The sequence below is a fragment of the Heterocephalus glaber genome, unplaced genomic scaffold (genome assembly GCF_053883595.1).
Source record: "Heterocephalus glaber isolate CG9 unplaced genomic scaffold, H.glaber_assembly_v1.0 deba00001472, whole genome shotgun sequence".
In the NCBI taxonomy this organism is placed as follows: Eukaryota; Metazoa; Chordata; class Mammalia; order Rodentia; family Bathyergidae; genus Heterocephalus; species Heterocephalus glaber.
The window spans coordinates 78,797,918-78,812,585 of NW_028258315.1; the positions used below are offsets into that span (position 1 = coordinate 78,797,918).

The window sequence follows — 14,668 nt, forward strand, 5'->3', positions numbered from 1 at the left end:
CAGGAATCTATGGGACACAATGAAAGCAGTTCTACGAGGGAAATTCAAATAGCAGTAAATGCCCACACTAGGAAAACAGTGATCTCAAATAAACAACCTAATGCTGAATCTTGAGCTCCTAGAAAAAGAAGAGCAAGACAAACCCAAAGCTTGTTCAAGGGAGGAAATTATAAAGATCAGAGCAGAAATAAATGCAATGGAGACAAAGAGAACAATACAAAAAAATCAAAGAATCGAAGAGTCGGTTTTTCGAAAGAATAAATAAAATCGATAAACCCTTAGCCAACCTTGTCAAAAAAAGGAAAGAAAAGGCTCAAATCGATGCAATTAGGAATGAAAAAGGTGAAGTCACAACAGATCCAGTGGAAATCCAGAGGATTATCAATATCTACTTTGAGAACCTGTATTCTAATAAAATGAAAGCACAGAAGAAACGGACAGATTTCTAGATATGTATGAATTATCAAAGTGGAATGAAGAAGATCTAAAAATTCTAAACACCCCAATTAGAATGAGTGAAATAGAAAATGTAACTAAAAATTTATCAACAAAGAAAAACCCAGGTCCTGAAGGCTTCACTGCTGAATTCTACAAGACATTTAGAGAAGAACTATTGCCACTACTCTTTAAACTCTTCAATGAAATGGAAAGGGAAGCAGTATTTTCAAATTCATTCCTGGAAGCAAGTGTTATTTTGATTCCAAAAACAGGGAAAGATCCAACCAAAAAAGAGAACTACAGGCCAATCTCCCTAGTGAACATAGATGCAAAAATTTTCAATAAGATACTGGCAAACAGAATACAGAGGGTCATCAAGAAGATCATATCCTGACCAAGTCAGATTTATCCCAGGGATACAAGGATGGTTCAACATACGCAAATCAATAAATGTAATACACTATATTAACAGAGTCAAGGACAAAAACTATATGATCATCTCAATAGATGCAGAAAAAGCATTTGATAAATTTCAATACCCATTTACAATAAAAACCCTGCAGAAAATTGGAATAGAGGGTCTTTATCTCAACTTGATAAAGGCTATCTATGAAAAACCAACAGCCAACATCATACTAAATGGTCAAAACCTGAAAACTTTCATGCTAAAATCAGGAACAAGACAAGGATGCCCACTATCACCACTCCTGTTCAATATAGTTCTGGAAACATTAGACATGGCAATTAGAGAAGACAAAGAAAAAAAATAGAGATAGGAATGTCAATTAAGTCTAGAAGTCTTTTGGCGGAGTTTTTTGGGTCTTCTATGTAGAGTATCTTATTGTCAGCAAATAATGACAGTTTAACTTCTTCTTAATTGACAGATTCAGTAGAGTAGATGGATACAAAGTCAACACTCAAAAATCAATAGCCTCCTTGTACACAAATAACAGACTCACTGAGAGAGAAATTAGGGAAACAACTCCTTTCACAATACCATCCAAAATAATAAAAAATCTAGGAATCAATCTAACAAAGGAAGCAAAAGACCTCTACATTGAAAACTAAAGCACTCTGAAAAAAGAGATCAAAGAGGATACAAGAAAATGGAAAGACAACCCCTGTTCTGGGTAGGAAGGAACAATATAGTGAAAATGGTCATACTTCCAAAACTGCTATACAGATTCAATGCAATCCTGATTGAAATCTCAACAGTATATTTCACAGAACTAAAGAAAACAATCCAAAAATTTATTTGGAACCAGAAGAGGCCTAGAGTATCAAAAGCAATTCTAGGCAACAGAGACATGACAGGGGGTATCACAGTCCCCAACTTGAAACTATACTACAAAGCCACTGATAAAAACAGTATGGTACTGGCAAAGAAAAAAATCCGAGGTTCAGTGTAATAGACTAGAAGATACAGAAACAACTCCAGACATACTCAGCTACCTCATCTTTGACAAAGGAGCCAACTACTCTCATTGGAGGAAAGACAGCCTCTTTAATAAATGGTGTTGGAAAAATTGGATTTCAACTTGCCAAAGATTAAAACTAGACCCCTATCTTTCACCATGCACTTAACTAAAATTGAAGTGGATTAAAGATCTAAATATTAAAACAGAAACACTAAACTTGCTGGAAGATAAATTAGGTAGAACTTTTGAAGAAATTGGCATAGGAAAAAACTTTATGAACAAAAACCTCAGTAGCACAGGACCTAGCACAAAGAATCAACAACTGAGATCTCATCTCATTAAAAAGCTTCTGCACTGCAAGAGAAACCACCACCAGAGCTAAAAGACAACCTACAATGTGGGAAATTTTTTTTACAAGCTGTTCCTCAGACAGAGGTCTACAATCTAGAATATATAAAGAACTCAAAAAAATCAGATCCCCCCCAATATAAAGACCCAATTCAAAAATGGGCATCTGAAATGAACAGACATTTCTCAGATAAAGAAGTAAAAGCAGCAAATAAACACATGAAAAAAATTCAATATCACTGGTCATCTGAGAGATGCAGATGAAAACAACGCTGAGCTTCCACCTCATTCCAGTAAGAATGGCTGCTATCAAGAAATCAATCAATAACAAATACTGACAGGGTTGTGAGGAGAAAGGAACCCTTCTTCATAGTTGGTGGGAGTGTAAACTGGTGCAACTACTGTGGAAAGCAATATGGAGATACCTCAAACAACTAGGATTAGAAGTCTTGTTTGACCTAGCTATTCCTCTGCTGGGTATCTTTCCAAAAGAATGAAAAGAATCATACCATAGTGATATATGCTCACCCATGTTTACAGTGGCACAGTTTGTAACAGCCAAAACTTGGAACCAGCCCAAGTGCCCATCAACTGGAGACTGGATAAAGAAGATATGGTTTTGCTATAAAACGGAGTACTACTTAGCCAAAAGAATGAGAAACTAGAGACATTTATAGCTAAGTGGATGCACATTGAGGCCATACTTGTAAGTGAAATAAATAGGACACATGTGTTAATACCGAATAGTTTGTCTGGTGTGAAAAACTAAAAGTGTAAATAAGGATCAAAATGTGTAATTGATATTGTGAAAGAGGAAGAAAAGGGCTAAAGGAGTAGGGGAAGTGGGAGGGGTAGGGAAAAGAAAAGAAGGAAAAAGAAAAAATACGGAAAAAGGAAAAAAAGGAAATAAAGTCTTTGTAAATAGGGAAGGGTGGAGGGGGTGAATGGTGAATGGGGGAAAAATAAGAACCAAGATACATCTTGTAAAGGTACAAGATCCTAACGATGAATGTTACTGTATTGTATATCTGAAACGTACCAATAAACTTAATGAAAAAAAATTATATACTAAAACTAAAAACAACAGCGTAACTCCAAAATTACACTGTGGGCACTCAGTTATAATCATTTTTTAAAAAGTAAAAATTAAGCTCTACTCCAAATACAAGGGCCCATTCTGAGTCATATAAAAATCACTGCTGATTCTTGATAGTATGATTTATAATTCTGAGGAAAAGTCATTAAAGGCCATGTAAATCTCAGCACTATGTTTGGTACTGCATGTGATTAAGCAACAAAACAAGTGACAAGCGGACTGGGGATTTAGCTCAGTGGTTCCTGTCACCTGCCTCGCAGGTGCAAGGACCCGAGTTCAATCCCTAGTACCAAAAAACCCCCCAAAAACCCAAAAACAAGTGACAAGCATATTATAAGTAACAAATGTACTTCTGAGAGAAAATAAAATGAAGCTACAGTACTGTAAAACTGGTAGGTCTTGTTAACTGCTACTCGGCAGGCACACTCTAGAAAATAGCTTTCAGTCTCTAAAACTGTTTCCAATGTGCAACTCTGATGTTAAATTTGCAAAAGCTGACTTCTAATTTAGGTCCTGTATATTTTAGCATAAACATTTATAACCTCCAAGAGCCAGCCATCAAATCTAGTTAGACCCTTGTACAAATCTAAAGCTTTACCAATGGTTGGGACATTTACCAGCTTTAAACTTGTATCTAACTCTCCCCTGGGAAAAACTGCGGTAGAATTCAAAGTAGCAGCATGTATTTTAAAGATTTAGATGCTTAATGTGGTCCAGGTTTAATTGTTTTCCAGGTAAATTATATTCATTTTTTTAACAAATAAAGTAACAAATACTATTTATGACTATTTCTTTATACATGCAGAAAAAGCCCAATAAACTAATTTTGAGGCCACAAATATATCTAGCATTAATTAGATAAGTGAACTTATTCTTTTCCAAAAATGTGTATAAAGCATTTATTTGTAGTCTATTTTTTGTAGTCTATTTCTCATAGCCCTGCCTTACTAAATATAGTACACAACTATAAGAAGAATTAATTTTATGCTATAAAGACACTAACACAAAATGCTTGTATTATCTTTATAGATTCTTTCTCAAAATTGTGCTTTTGGTAAAAACTATGTGCTCAGCCTTAGAATCTCTGGGCCAGGGATAATTTCAAAGCTTTAATAAATGGTATCATTCCATCCCCTCAACAAAAAAACCAAATACACAGAAGCAATTAACTGTATTTAATTTCATAATGTTCCAATATGTGCCAGGGGTTCCATAAACTTTGAATCAAGAATTATTATAGAGGGCCGGGGATTTAGTTCACTGGTTCGGCCACTTGCCTTGCAAGCACAAGGTCCTGAGTTCAACCCCTGGTATCAAAAAAAAAAAAAAATTATTACAGAATCAGAAAACTTTGGGAAATAGAATTTTTTTTAATATTTCCTATACTATTAATAATTATTTCTCAAAAGAGGTGATGGCAAGTACAGAGAATACTATAGTTTTAGGTTTTACTACAGATATATAATGAAGTTCAGAAGTCCAATGAAATAAGACTGGATATGAAAATCCTGGTTAAGGTCACAGAGCCAGAGGTAAAGAAATGTGTAGCTGCTAGACTCAGACTATTTCTGTTAAACTGGGTTGTGTCAGATCTCACTTGAACCTAAATTCTTTGCTAAACAAAAACAGAAAAATACGAGTTAATTTTGGATAAGGGATGCTGGAGGAAGGATAGGAAGTAAGGTATGAAGCTGTAAGTCTTTCTGCACAGAGGACAGTGGTCGAGTCCTCTTTTTCAGGACTTTCCGGGACTTTTCAGGGTTAGAGTCAAGGTTTTCGAAAAAAGGAAGTAAAGAAGAAGGAAAACTCAGATCTTTACATCTTGATGGAATCCTTTGGAGAACAGTGGACACCTTTAACATGTGAGGCTGAAGAAAAAAACATTTCCAAGACAGTTGGAGCATATGAAGTAGAAAATAGTCCACACATTAAAAATAACACTAGATATGGTTACTTCAAACACTGGCATGGGCTTTCCTGCTAACCCTCTCTTCCATCCTTTAGGGCATAGGCTTTATAAAGAAACTATGCCAAGAAAGATAAGTGAATTAAATTGAATACTCTGTGGCACAGTTTAGCAAGCAATTCATCATCAGGGAAGTCTGGAGTACTGCTGGCTGAATTTTAAAGCATTTTCTCCAGTAAGAGTGGATATGCATGCCTCTGGGCATACAAATTTTCTTTAAATTGGCAGGAGAATTGTTTCCTCTTTCTATCTTCCTTACAGTCAACTCAATTATCATGGTCACAGAAGACAGGGTTAAGTAAAGATAGTCCCATGGATAACCTTTTATAAAATTCATTTTAACTATTAGTTTTAATCTCCTCTTTAACCAAAAACTTTTACCCTAGCAACTTATCAATCACTAAATTTGTTTATTTGAGCTTTATTGTATCTTGTTTGTCTCTATAGTTTCAACTAGGTGCATGATGACAATATTAAAGTTTCTTCCCTACTAAATGAGTTAATTAAATGTTTTCTCATCTTCTCAATAACCTCATAAGGTTATTCTCATCATTTTACAGATAGAGAAATGGAAGTTCAAGCAAAAAGTTAAATATTTCAGTCTGAAGCCACACAAGTACAATGTGTCAGTCAGGATCTGAAGCTACCTTAGCTTGAACCTGCACTTTCCAGTGAGCTACATACCTCTACAAAGAAGGAAGAAACAAAAAGGATATCAAATGGAGCAGCCAGCAAAAGAAAGAATGGAATAGAAATACCCATTATCAAATCTTTATAACTTAGATATCCTTATAAAGACTATCCAACACTGACTTACTTTTGGGTTCTGCCTTCTAGGTAGTCAATGTAATACCATGGCAGAGTACTCTGAGTTATACAGTTTGATACTCAAGTTTCTGTCTTTATTTAATCATTTATTTTTATGTATCCACTTTTTGTTTGGTGAATCTGGTGATTAAACACAGGTCCTTGTGCATGATAGGCTCATATTCCACCACTGAGCTACATCCCAATTCAAATGCATTCAATTTGTTTGATTTTGAGGTATTGTGGATTGAACCCAGGAAGTGCTGGCCCCTTTCCCTCTCCCTTCATTTGAGACAGGGTTTTCTAAGTTGCTCAGGCTGGCCTGGAACTTAAAATCCTCCTGTCTCAGCCTTCCAAGTAGCTCAGAGGCATTTGCCACCATGCCAGGCTCTCTAATTTACTTACTTTTTAAAAAACTAACATGCATATTTAGATGATTGTTGAGAAGATCTCCATGGAGAAAAGTATAACGAAAAGAGGTTAAGATTTTACCTTGGCCTTAACTGTGGAAATTCAATAGAAAAGGTAACTCATGGAATCAGAGGCAGCATTGTTTTAGACTTGCACTGGGGATAAAGAGTGTCTCCAAAAGGAAAGTTATACATACTTATAAATGCCCTGCAAGAGTAATATTAGGGACTATAAAAGTCCTAAAATAAAGGTTAAAACTAAATGAAATGTTAGTGATTATGAAAAATGAACTTGCCAAAGTCTCATCTATTCTTCCTCTTTTGCTTTCCCTTTCAGCAAATGGATTCATTATCATCACTCACCCAGCAGAAAACCTGCACATCCCTATTTCCCTCACTTTATTTTTACCTCTTGTTGATTTCAGATTCTTTGTTTATAAACCCAGGACCTCCCAGTGAGGTATAACTCCAGGCTTTAAAAAAATTTTTAACTTTGAGACAAGGTCACAAAATTATTAAAAGTTGCCCAGATTGGACTCCAACTTGTGATACCTCTGGCTTCCATCTCCTGGGCAGCTGGGATTATAGGCATGTATTACCCTGCTAGCTTCTAGAAGTCTTGAGGAAAATCCCTAATAGAATTTTATGAAGAAAAAAAATCTTTTTATACAACTTGGATTCAAACCCAGAACCTTAGCCAGGAATAGGGATAATTTACCTGAAAAAGAGTCATACCTCTGCATAACCAGTAGCCATACACAGCTACCCTGCCCCCAAGACAGGGTCTCACTATGTAGTCCAGCTTGCCTTGAACTCATGATCCTCCTCCGGTAACCACCTGAGTGCTAGGATTCCAGGCGAGCACCACTGAACTGAGCTCCAGGTCCCTTACTAGCCAATAATGGTAGACAAAATTTTTTGTGCTTAAAAAAGAACTTGTGTGTCAGAAGACTTTACTCTGACAGATACTTTGTCACTAGGAAGCCGTGGGACTCAAGACTAAAGGAAAGTACTAGTCCTTGTGAAAGTTGTTTTACATAACCTCACTTTATTCTTTTGACTCAATGAGGCAGGCATTATCACTTACATTTTTACAAAATTAGAAAAGGTTTTAGAGGGTTAGATGGCTTACCCAAGTTTAGAAAACGAAGAGACAGATTTGGAATTCAAACTTGGATTAGTCTACCACATTATACTGTCTTGTACGACTTCTAATGTATAACGTATTAAAATGAAAGCAAATCTGAAGATATTATATAGGAAACCATTGCTGTAATTATTTTTCAAAAATGCACTGCTTATAGTAGTGCCAACTAAGTCCTAGCTTTGTCCTACTTTTGTTTCAGTAACAGAAAAATATCTTCATCTCCAAGACAAAAGAGATAAGCTAGACTTAATAATATTAACAAAGTGGCTGAACTGAAAAAAGTATTGGGGAATGGATCGTGGTAACTACTGTATCTCAGATATTTTGTATTCAATATGCCTGCAACTGCATAAAATTGATAGAAAAGTGATGAAAATTTATAGGCAAATTCTTTCTGTCTACTGCTACAGGAGTAAAGAGCATAGAAGTATAGCCTGGCAAATATTTGAATGCTAGACTCGGCAATAATCTTAAACAGAAAGCATAAAAATCATGCTTTTTAAATTGCAAAGATGCAAAAATCTATGCAAAAAAATACTTGGGTACTCTAAATAAAATCATAAAACAGTTTTTACGAAATGGCAGAAAATTCTAATATGTTACTTATATAATTTAGAATGCTATATTTCTAATAGTCATCCAAATGATACACTCATAAAATAATAAAACAAAAAAATGAACTCCTAGCTCTTAATTTCTATTTACAGAGAAACAACTGGGTTATCTGATAAAAGGACAATGGTAGAGTCTGTGGGTTATACGTCTAAGTGACTGATTTATTTTTAATAAAAAATTATGTAGAATTAACTGAAAGGGAGGGTGAGGAGGAACAATTTAAAATATTGTTACCAAATCTTACTGTGGTCATATAAAAGACCAATGTTCAATAAATACTTATATAATTATTTCTCATATGATATTCCAACATGCAGGATCTCACTGCTACTGAACTTATGAACAAAATTATTACTCTGCTTGTGTGTGTATATACTTTCTTAGAAAGTATAATGTTAAGGAGAAGAGTCAAGAGAACAGGAGCACATTCTGTTTAAAGATTGCTCTTCAGTACTACTCATCTAGTTCCTGTGTAAGACTGTAGAAAAAATGAGATGGCACTGGAGAGAAAGCAGGAAGAAAGATGCATAGAGAAGCAGTGACGATAAATGTACCAATGGTCCATTTTTTCATTATTGATAACCTTGATTCTTTCTCTTGGATGAAGGTAGAAAGTATTCTTTGTTGTTTTTTTTTTGGTACCAGGGATTGAACTCAGGACCTTGCGTTTGCAAGGCAGGCAGTGGCACCTGTTCTCTTATTTTTTTAAAAAAATTTTTGTGTGCAACAGGCTGTATATTAATTGTGCAGAATAATCATTTCTGACCACTAACTCAAAACCCACGGCAAGAGAAGCACATTAAGGGCCATCGAAAGGCTCAGGAGTCTGCTACCTTTAGAATGCTGAACACATGTGGGTTACAGGAACATTTCACTCTGGGGACTACAGTGTTTATGTACTTCCATTAATAACTCAATCTCGAGCCATGGAAGCTGGGGAGAGAACTATCCCTTACGATGCTGCCTTTCTAGTGTGGTGGCAAATTCATACTTCCCTAAGGAGAACAGAATCACCTCAGCATCGACAAATAGCCTCCTTCTGTAACAAAGTGGCCCATAATTTGATGAAGTATCTTGGCAAGTCCAAACTCAGGCAGACAAGGAACTAAGCTGGCTGGTCAGACCCAGGAACACAATGGAGAAGCAGCCACAGCTCACAGATGAGATGATCTGCAGAGAAGCTCTGGAGTTGCAGTCCACTCCTTCACATCTGTAGAGGAGTTTGATACAACCACTTGTTTTTATCAACTTGAAGCTGCATACAGGCAAAGAGATCACAAACAGTTGGGAGGCCATATCGGTCTGGGGGAAAGTTATGTTCCTCTTGTAGGGGTGAATTAAGAAATACTTCCAGGGCCTTCTTTCGAAGGAGCCACTTGTCTTCAGAGGACTGGCTGAGGCTCCCCACCTTCTTTCGAGTCAAGATCCAGTCAGCAGTGTTAAAGGAGCACCAGGAAGTGGTCATGGGGCTTTTAAGCTTGTTTGCCAACCTTGTCCTTGGTATTTGGCACTTTCTTGGTGCTCCCTTCTTTGCATGAGGACCTGATAAGCCACTCTGACAAGTTTTTTTTAGGACCTGGAAGGAATCAGTAATTCTAGAAGGACCAAATGCCTTTGGTGCCTTAGCTTGTTCTGTTATCTCTTTTCTAGAAGGACAGAGCCACAAATCGAGGGACTCTTTATGATTTTCAGGCTCAGATTTGACTTCCACAGGCATCCCATTTTTATCCTTTCCCCTCTTCTTCAGAAGCCATTAACACAAAGCTTCCTTCTCACAATTCTCATCACACACACACTCTGCAAAGCTTTTGCACGGGTAGTTGGCTTTGCACACTTCTACTTTGTATGGTTCCTGATGGTTTTGGACAAGCCATCTTCAGTCATCATGCTGGGGGTGGACAGTGGTTTCTTGGCCTCCAAGTGGTCATTCAGGCACTTCAGATTGCCCAGGTTTTCAATTTTCACATCTCCGGGCTGGTTGCCTTGACAGTTGGTACAGGAGTCAGGCTGGGCAAGCCAATCACTCATGTTGTAGGGCTCCTGAACACTGGAAACAGGAGCTCAAACTTCTCAATGGCTTCATGGTTGCCATTCTCAGGCTTCTCCAGCTTGAAGGGCTCCTGGGGAGTTGCCAGCTAATCAGACAGGCCCAAGTCATCCTGATCAAGATTCTCTAGATCATCAACCTTCTCAACTTTAATGGAGAAGGAACTGCTGGTAGAATGGCTCTTACACTTTGGGAAACCTGGTTTTCCAGGAACTTCTTGTTGCTGACTTGAGCAGCCAGTTTTCTACGTCCTGTAGGTTGCCCCAGACATCAATGGGGACACTGCAGGCTCTGGCAGATGTTTGATCTCCAAGCTCTGTTTGTGGCTCAGCCAGTCCTGGGGGTTGGTGCTGGGAATGAAAGAAGCCTGGCAACTGCTGCTAGCTTCTTTTCCAAGAAGCCACTCGCTGAGAGGTACAGCCATGCTGCTTGGTGCCAAATTCTGCTGCTCACATTGTTGAGAGCCATTCTGCTGTGGCATTGGAATGCAACCTCTTTTCTCTAGGAAGGACCCAGGGCTTGCTGAACTAGCATGAGCCATCAGGTACTCAGGGATTTGAATGGTCTTAGGGGACCTAAATGTAGTGATGGTCTGGCGCAGAGCAGTTGTGTCAGCTTCAAAGATCAGGACAGTTGAATCTTCAGGCTTAGGGGTCAAATTGCCCAGTCTCTCCAGGCACACAGAGACTTGATTGGCTAGATATTTGCTTTGGGTATACTCCAGTTGATAAATAAGACAACTGAACTGGCCCAAGAGCCAGTAGAGCCACTGGGCCTGCTGTTGCAGGGTCTCCTCTTTAAGCTGATGGATGAAGTCCACCTGCTCGTACAGATACACCTCGAGGCTCTAAAGGCACTCCGAGTGGTGGCTTATGCAGCTGTGGATCTGAGCTTTCACCTCTTGAAAGTTATCTTTAATTTGTTGTTCGGCCCAAAGAACTCCATCAATAGCAAGCTCCAAGTCCCTCCTTGCACTGCTACACCTCAGAAGAGGATCTCGGATACTGGCACAGCTGTTCTGGTCCTGGAGTTTATCCTGCTCACTGTTCCTGGCGAGGCCAGTCAGACCACGGCACGATGGTTCAAATATTAGAAAACGGACATCAAGTGAAGCCAGGTTCTACTCCGGCAGCAGTGGGGCCACTTGGTGATGGTGCTGGTGCTGATGCCTGTGAGTCTGTTCTCTTATTTTTAATGTCATTACTGTACTATTCTACCTACTATATGATGGTTGCTTACTATGGCATTCATAATCACTCAGAGGATTTAAAACGATGATGGAAGTTTTGTTATGTGCCTGCAATGTTATTTCATAAAAAACCAAATATGTATATTCGGCGACAACAGAACTTTTCAATAGAGTACTGGATCATTTGACATAGACAATTTATAAACAACTGAACAAAACAAGGTCAGATTTAGAAGTTAGGTGCCAGAAATTAATTGCAAAAGACTCATTTTACTAAACCCTAGAAAAGTGAAATTGAAAATGTTTGAAAGCTGTGAAACTTTCATCTGCTTCATACAGTCACTACAACACCCATGAAATTATGCCTCTGGGTATTTCTCTGAATACTCACATCAAGTACTGCAAGTATAAGTTAAGCGTAACTACAAAAATAATTACATTTGTTCAAGGAGTCAAATTAATTTTAGTTTCATTAGGCTTTTTATCTTTGACTCATTTTATGAAATTTTTTTTTTGTTAACTAGATTCCGAATAAGTACAAATCATTTACATAGCATGACCCAACATCTACTGGAAAAAATCAACCTGTTACTCATTTTCCAAAAGAACGGACAATCTGTATTTAAGGTTGCCATGTATTCTCCTTCTCATGCATTGGCTTACCTCATTAAACTTGAGGCGTGTCAAGAGTGGCTGTGCTGTAGTTGTACTCTGGCTCAGACTTAACCACATCTCTAGTTTGGTGTCCAAATAGGCACCAGACCTGTAGGCTCAACTTGAGCCTTCAAATGAGTGTTACAACCACTAGGCTTCCAGTGAAGGACCAGATGGCAAACATTCTGAAGTTACATAAGTCGAAATGAGTAACTATAAATTACTAATTTTAGTCTGATGTGAAAGCATATTAGAATATTTATTGTATTATAATCCTAATGAGATGATAGTTAAATACCTAGAAGACAAATGTCAGATAAAGTTTTCCCTAAGTATCTAATGAAATGTAGTCATTTACGTTGTTTGCAAATAGTTTCCAAACTAAAGATGGCTGAACCTCTTCAGGACATGTAGCTAAAATACTTACATCAGGTCCCGGGTTAAAGACCTTAAAACATTTTCTAAAGTTTATCACTTCTCACACTCATTTACACTCATTTTGGGGTAGTGTCCACTAATTTTTAGTGAAACTAAAAAATGTGAAAACTATTCTGACAAAAAAAATTATAGCAAATTGCTGGTTTGTTTCCTCTGGCAAATTTATCCTGAAACATTGATGATTATCAAGTAGGATCACTATCCTGAATCTGACATTACTTGGAAATTACTTTGTAATGTCCTAGTCTTGTTTTAAGCATGTATTCTTTTAAAAATAATATATAGCCTAATTACATTATCAAGCAAGGAACCTACAGTGACAAATGGGAGAAATAAAAATGAATATAAGATTGGAAGCCAGTTCAGCCAGTTCTGATGGAATATAATGGACTTTTCTAGCTATGTCCTAGAATTGGCATAGTTGAAAGAGACATTATTTGGAAGTTGCAGGAGATAGGAAGAGAAAGGGGGCAGGAGGTAAAAGCCAAGAACAATACAGACAGCACTGTAATTAAGAGCATAGGTTTTGGAATCTATCAGAACAGAGTTCAAATGAAATCTCACTTTTTTCCCCCTTCACAGATAATGTGAACTTGAGGACATGAATTATCTGAGCCTCATTTTTTTTTGGTCTGAAAACAGAAATGATGCATTTACCTAACAGAGTTTTGACAATTAGAAAAGGAAAAGCAATATGCTTAGCAGAATATATGGCACATGTTAAAGTCAGCTAATATATAGTTGCTACTACCATTACTATTCTTGCTTTGACTAGCCTCATCCAGATTTCTTACCCAGCTTTCAGAGAATTTCATGATCTAATTCCTGACCATCTTCCTAGGCCAGTGATGGCAAACCTTTTAGAGCTTTCAATGATAACCAACAACCTGCTACAGCATGTGTGCCATAGGTTTGCCACCACTGCCCTAGGCTCATCTACTATTTTTTCACCATGCTCTTGTTACCTAGTCTTTCTGTGAACTGATGAGGAAAGTTGGTTCCTGTGCCTAGAATTTTCTTACCAGAGATAGTAACATACTCTCCTAAGACAGCCCAAAGTTTAAATATCATCTTCTGAAAGGGGTTTTATTCTAACCAATCATCATGACTGTAACATATCAGTCAATCTATAGCAAAACTCCATTTAATTTCCTAAGGAGCACAACTCAAAACTGGTATGCATTTTCCTATTCAACTGTTTAAAGTCTAACCACAAATGAATATAAATTTATTGGAAACAGACCTGTTCACATCCCTAGCACTCAGAACTAGTCTTAAATAATCAGCAAATATTAACAAAAGAAGAAAGAATAGAAGGAGAAAATGAAAAGGAGAGTAGGAAGTCTGAACCAGTAAAAGTTGAATTTGAGGTTTTAAAGCCACTAAAATTTGCTAGAGGCTTATATTTTCTGTGTAAGCGAACTATTACTAAATTCTTATACCTAATTATGGTGCTGAAAGGTATGAGATCACATAAACATGGAGATACTCATTTATCCCCCCACCCCCCATCCACTTATGTAAATCTTTAAGGGCTAACTGCTAGCCACATGCTCCTACTCAGAACACATGAACTCAATTACTAGTTTCCCCCCATCTGTAAATTAAATAGTTTGCCTTATTCCTTTTGTCTGTTCTGTGTTATAACTGAATGTGGTTAATCAGACAAAATATCAGCCAAAAATTCAAATCTATGATAATGTTCATGTTTCTTTCCAACAGGAACATGGTTTACCAAGTTTAATATTTTGCAATTTTATAAAAATTGTGCAAACTATAAGCTCAGAATCCCTGAAGAACTATAATGTAGGGTTTATCTGCAGCATTTTTAATTAGGCTTCTGTATGCAAGCAGTATATTTTTCTGTATTTTATCAAGAAATAGTTACAGTTCAGAAGAGATATTTTGTCTTTTTCATGCTCCACAGTATGATAATGTACAAGGGATGGGAGCAATTAGAAGTGGCCTGCTGTGAGGTAGTAAAGGGCCTACTTCTTCTTAACTTGGCTGCCAGAGAAGGATGCTATCACTTCAGCAAAGATGCCTATCTTCCTCTTCTTACCCTTCTCCCTAGGCATGGGAGTTTTAGGCACTG

General features: G+C 37.3%; 1 protein-coding gene and 1 pseudogene across 2 annotated transcripts in view; both read right to left on the bottom strand.

Annotated features, from left to right (window-relative positions):
• The window catches only part of LOC101700703 (nuclear receptor coactivator 4 pseudogene), a 52,002-nt pseudogene extending 39,789 nt beyond the window's left edge, over nucleotides 1-12,213 (bottom strand). Inside the window, exons 1-2 of the transcript XR_015439618.1 lie at nucleotides 12,145-12,213; nucleotides 1-11,412 (exon numbers count right to left, since the gene is read on the bottom strand). The exon at nucleotides 1-11,412 is cut by the window's left edge and continues 39,789 nt beyond it. The product of XR_015439618.1 is annotated as a nuclear receptor coactivator 4 pseudogene (transcript). The remainder of the gene's footprint in view (nucleotides 11,413-12,144) is intronic.
• Ube2e2 (ubiquitin conjugating enzyme E2 E2) overlaps nucleotides 1-14,668 on the bottom strand; it is a 381,059-nt gene that overhangs the window by 180,261 nt on the left and 186,130 nt on the right. The window lies entirely within an intron of this gene.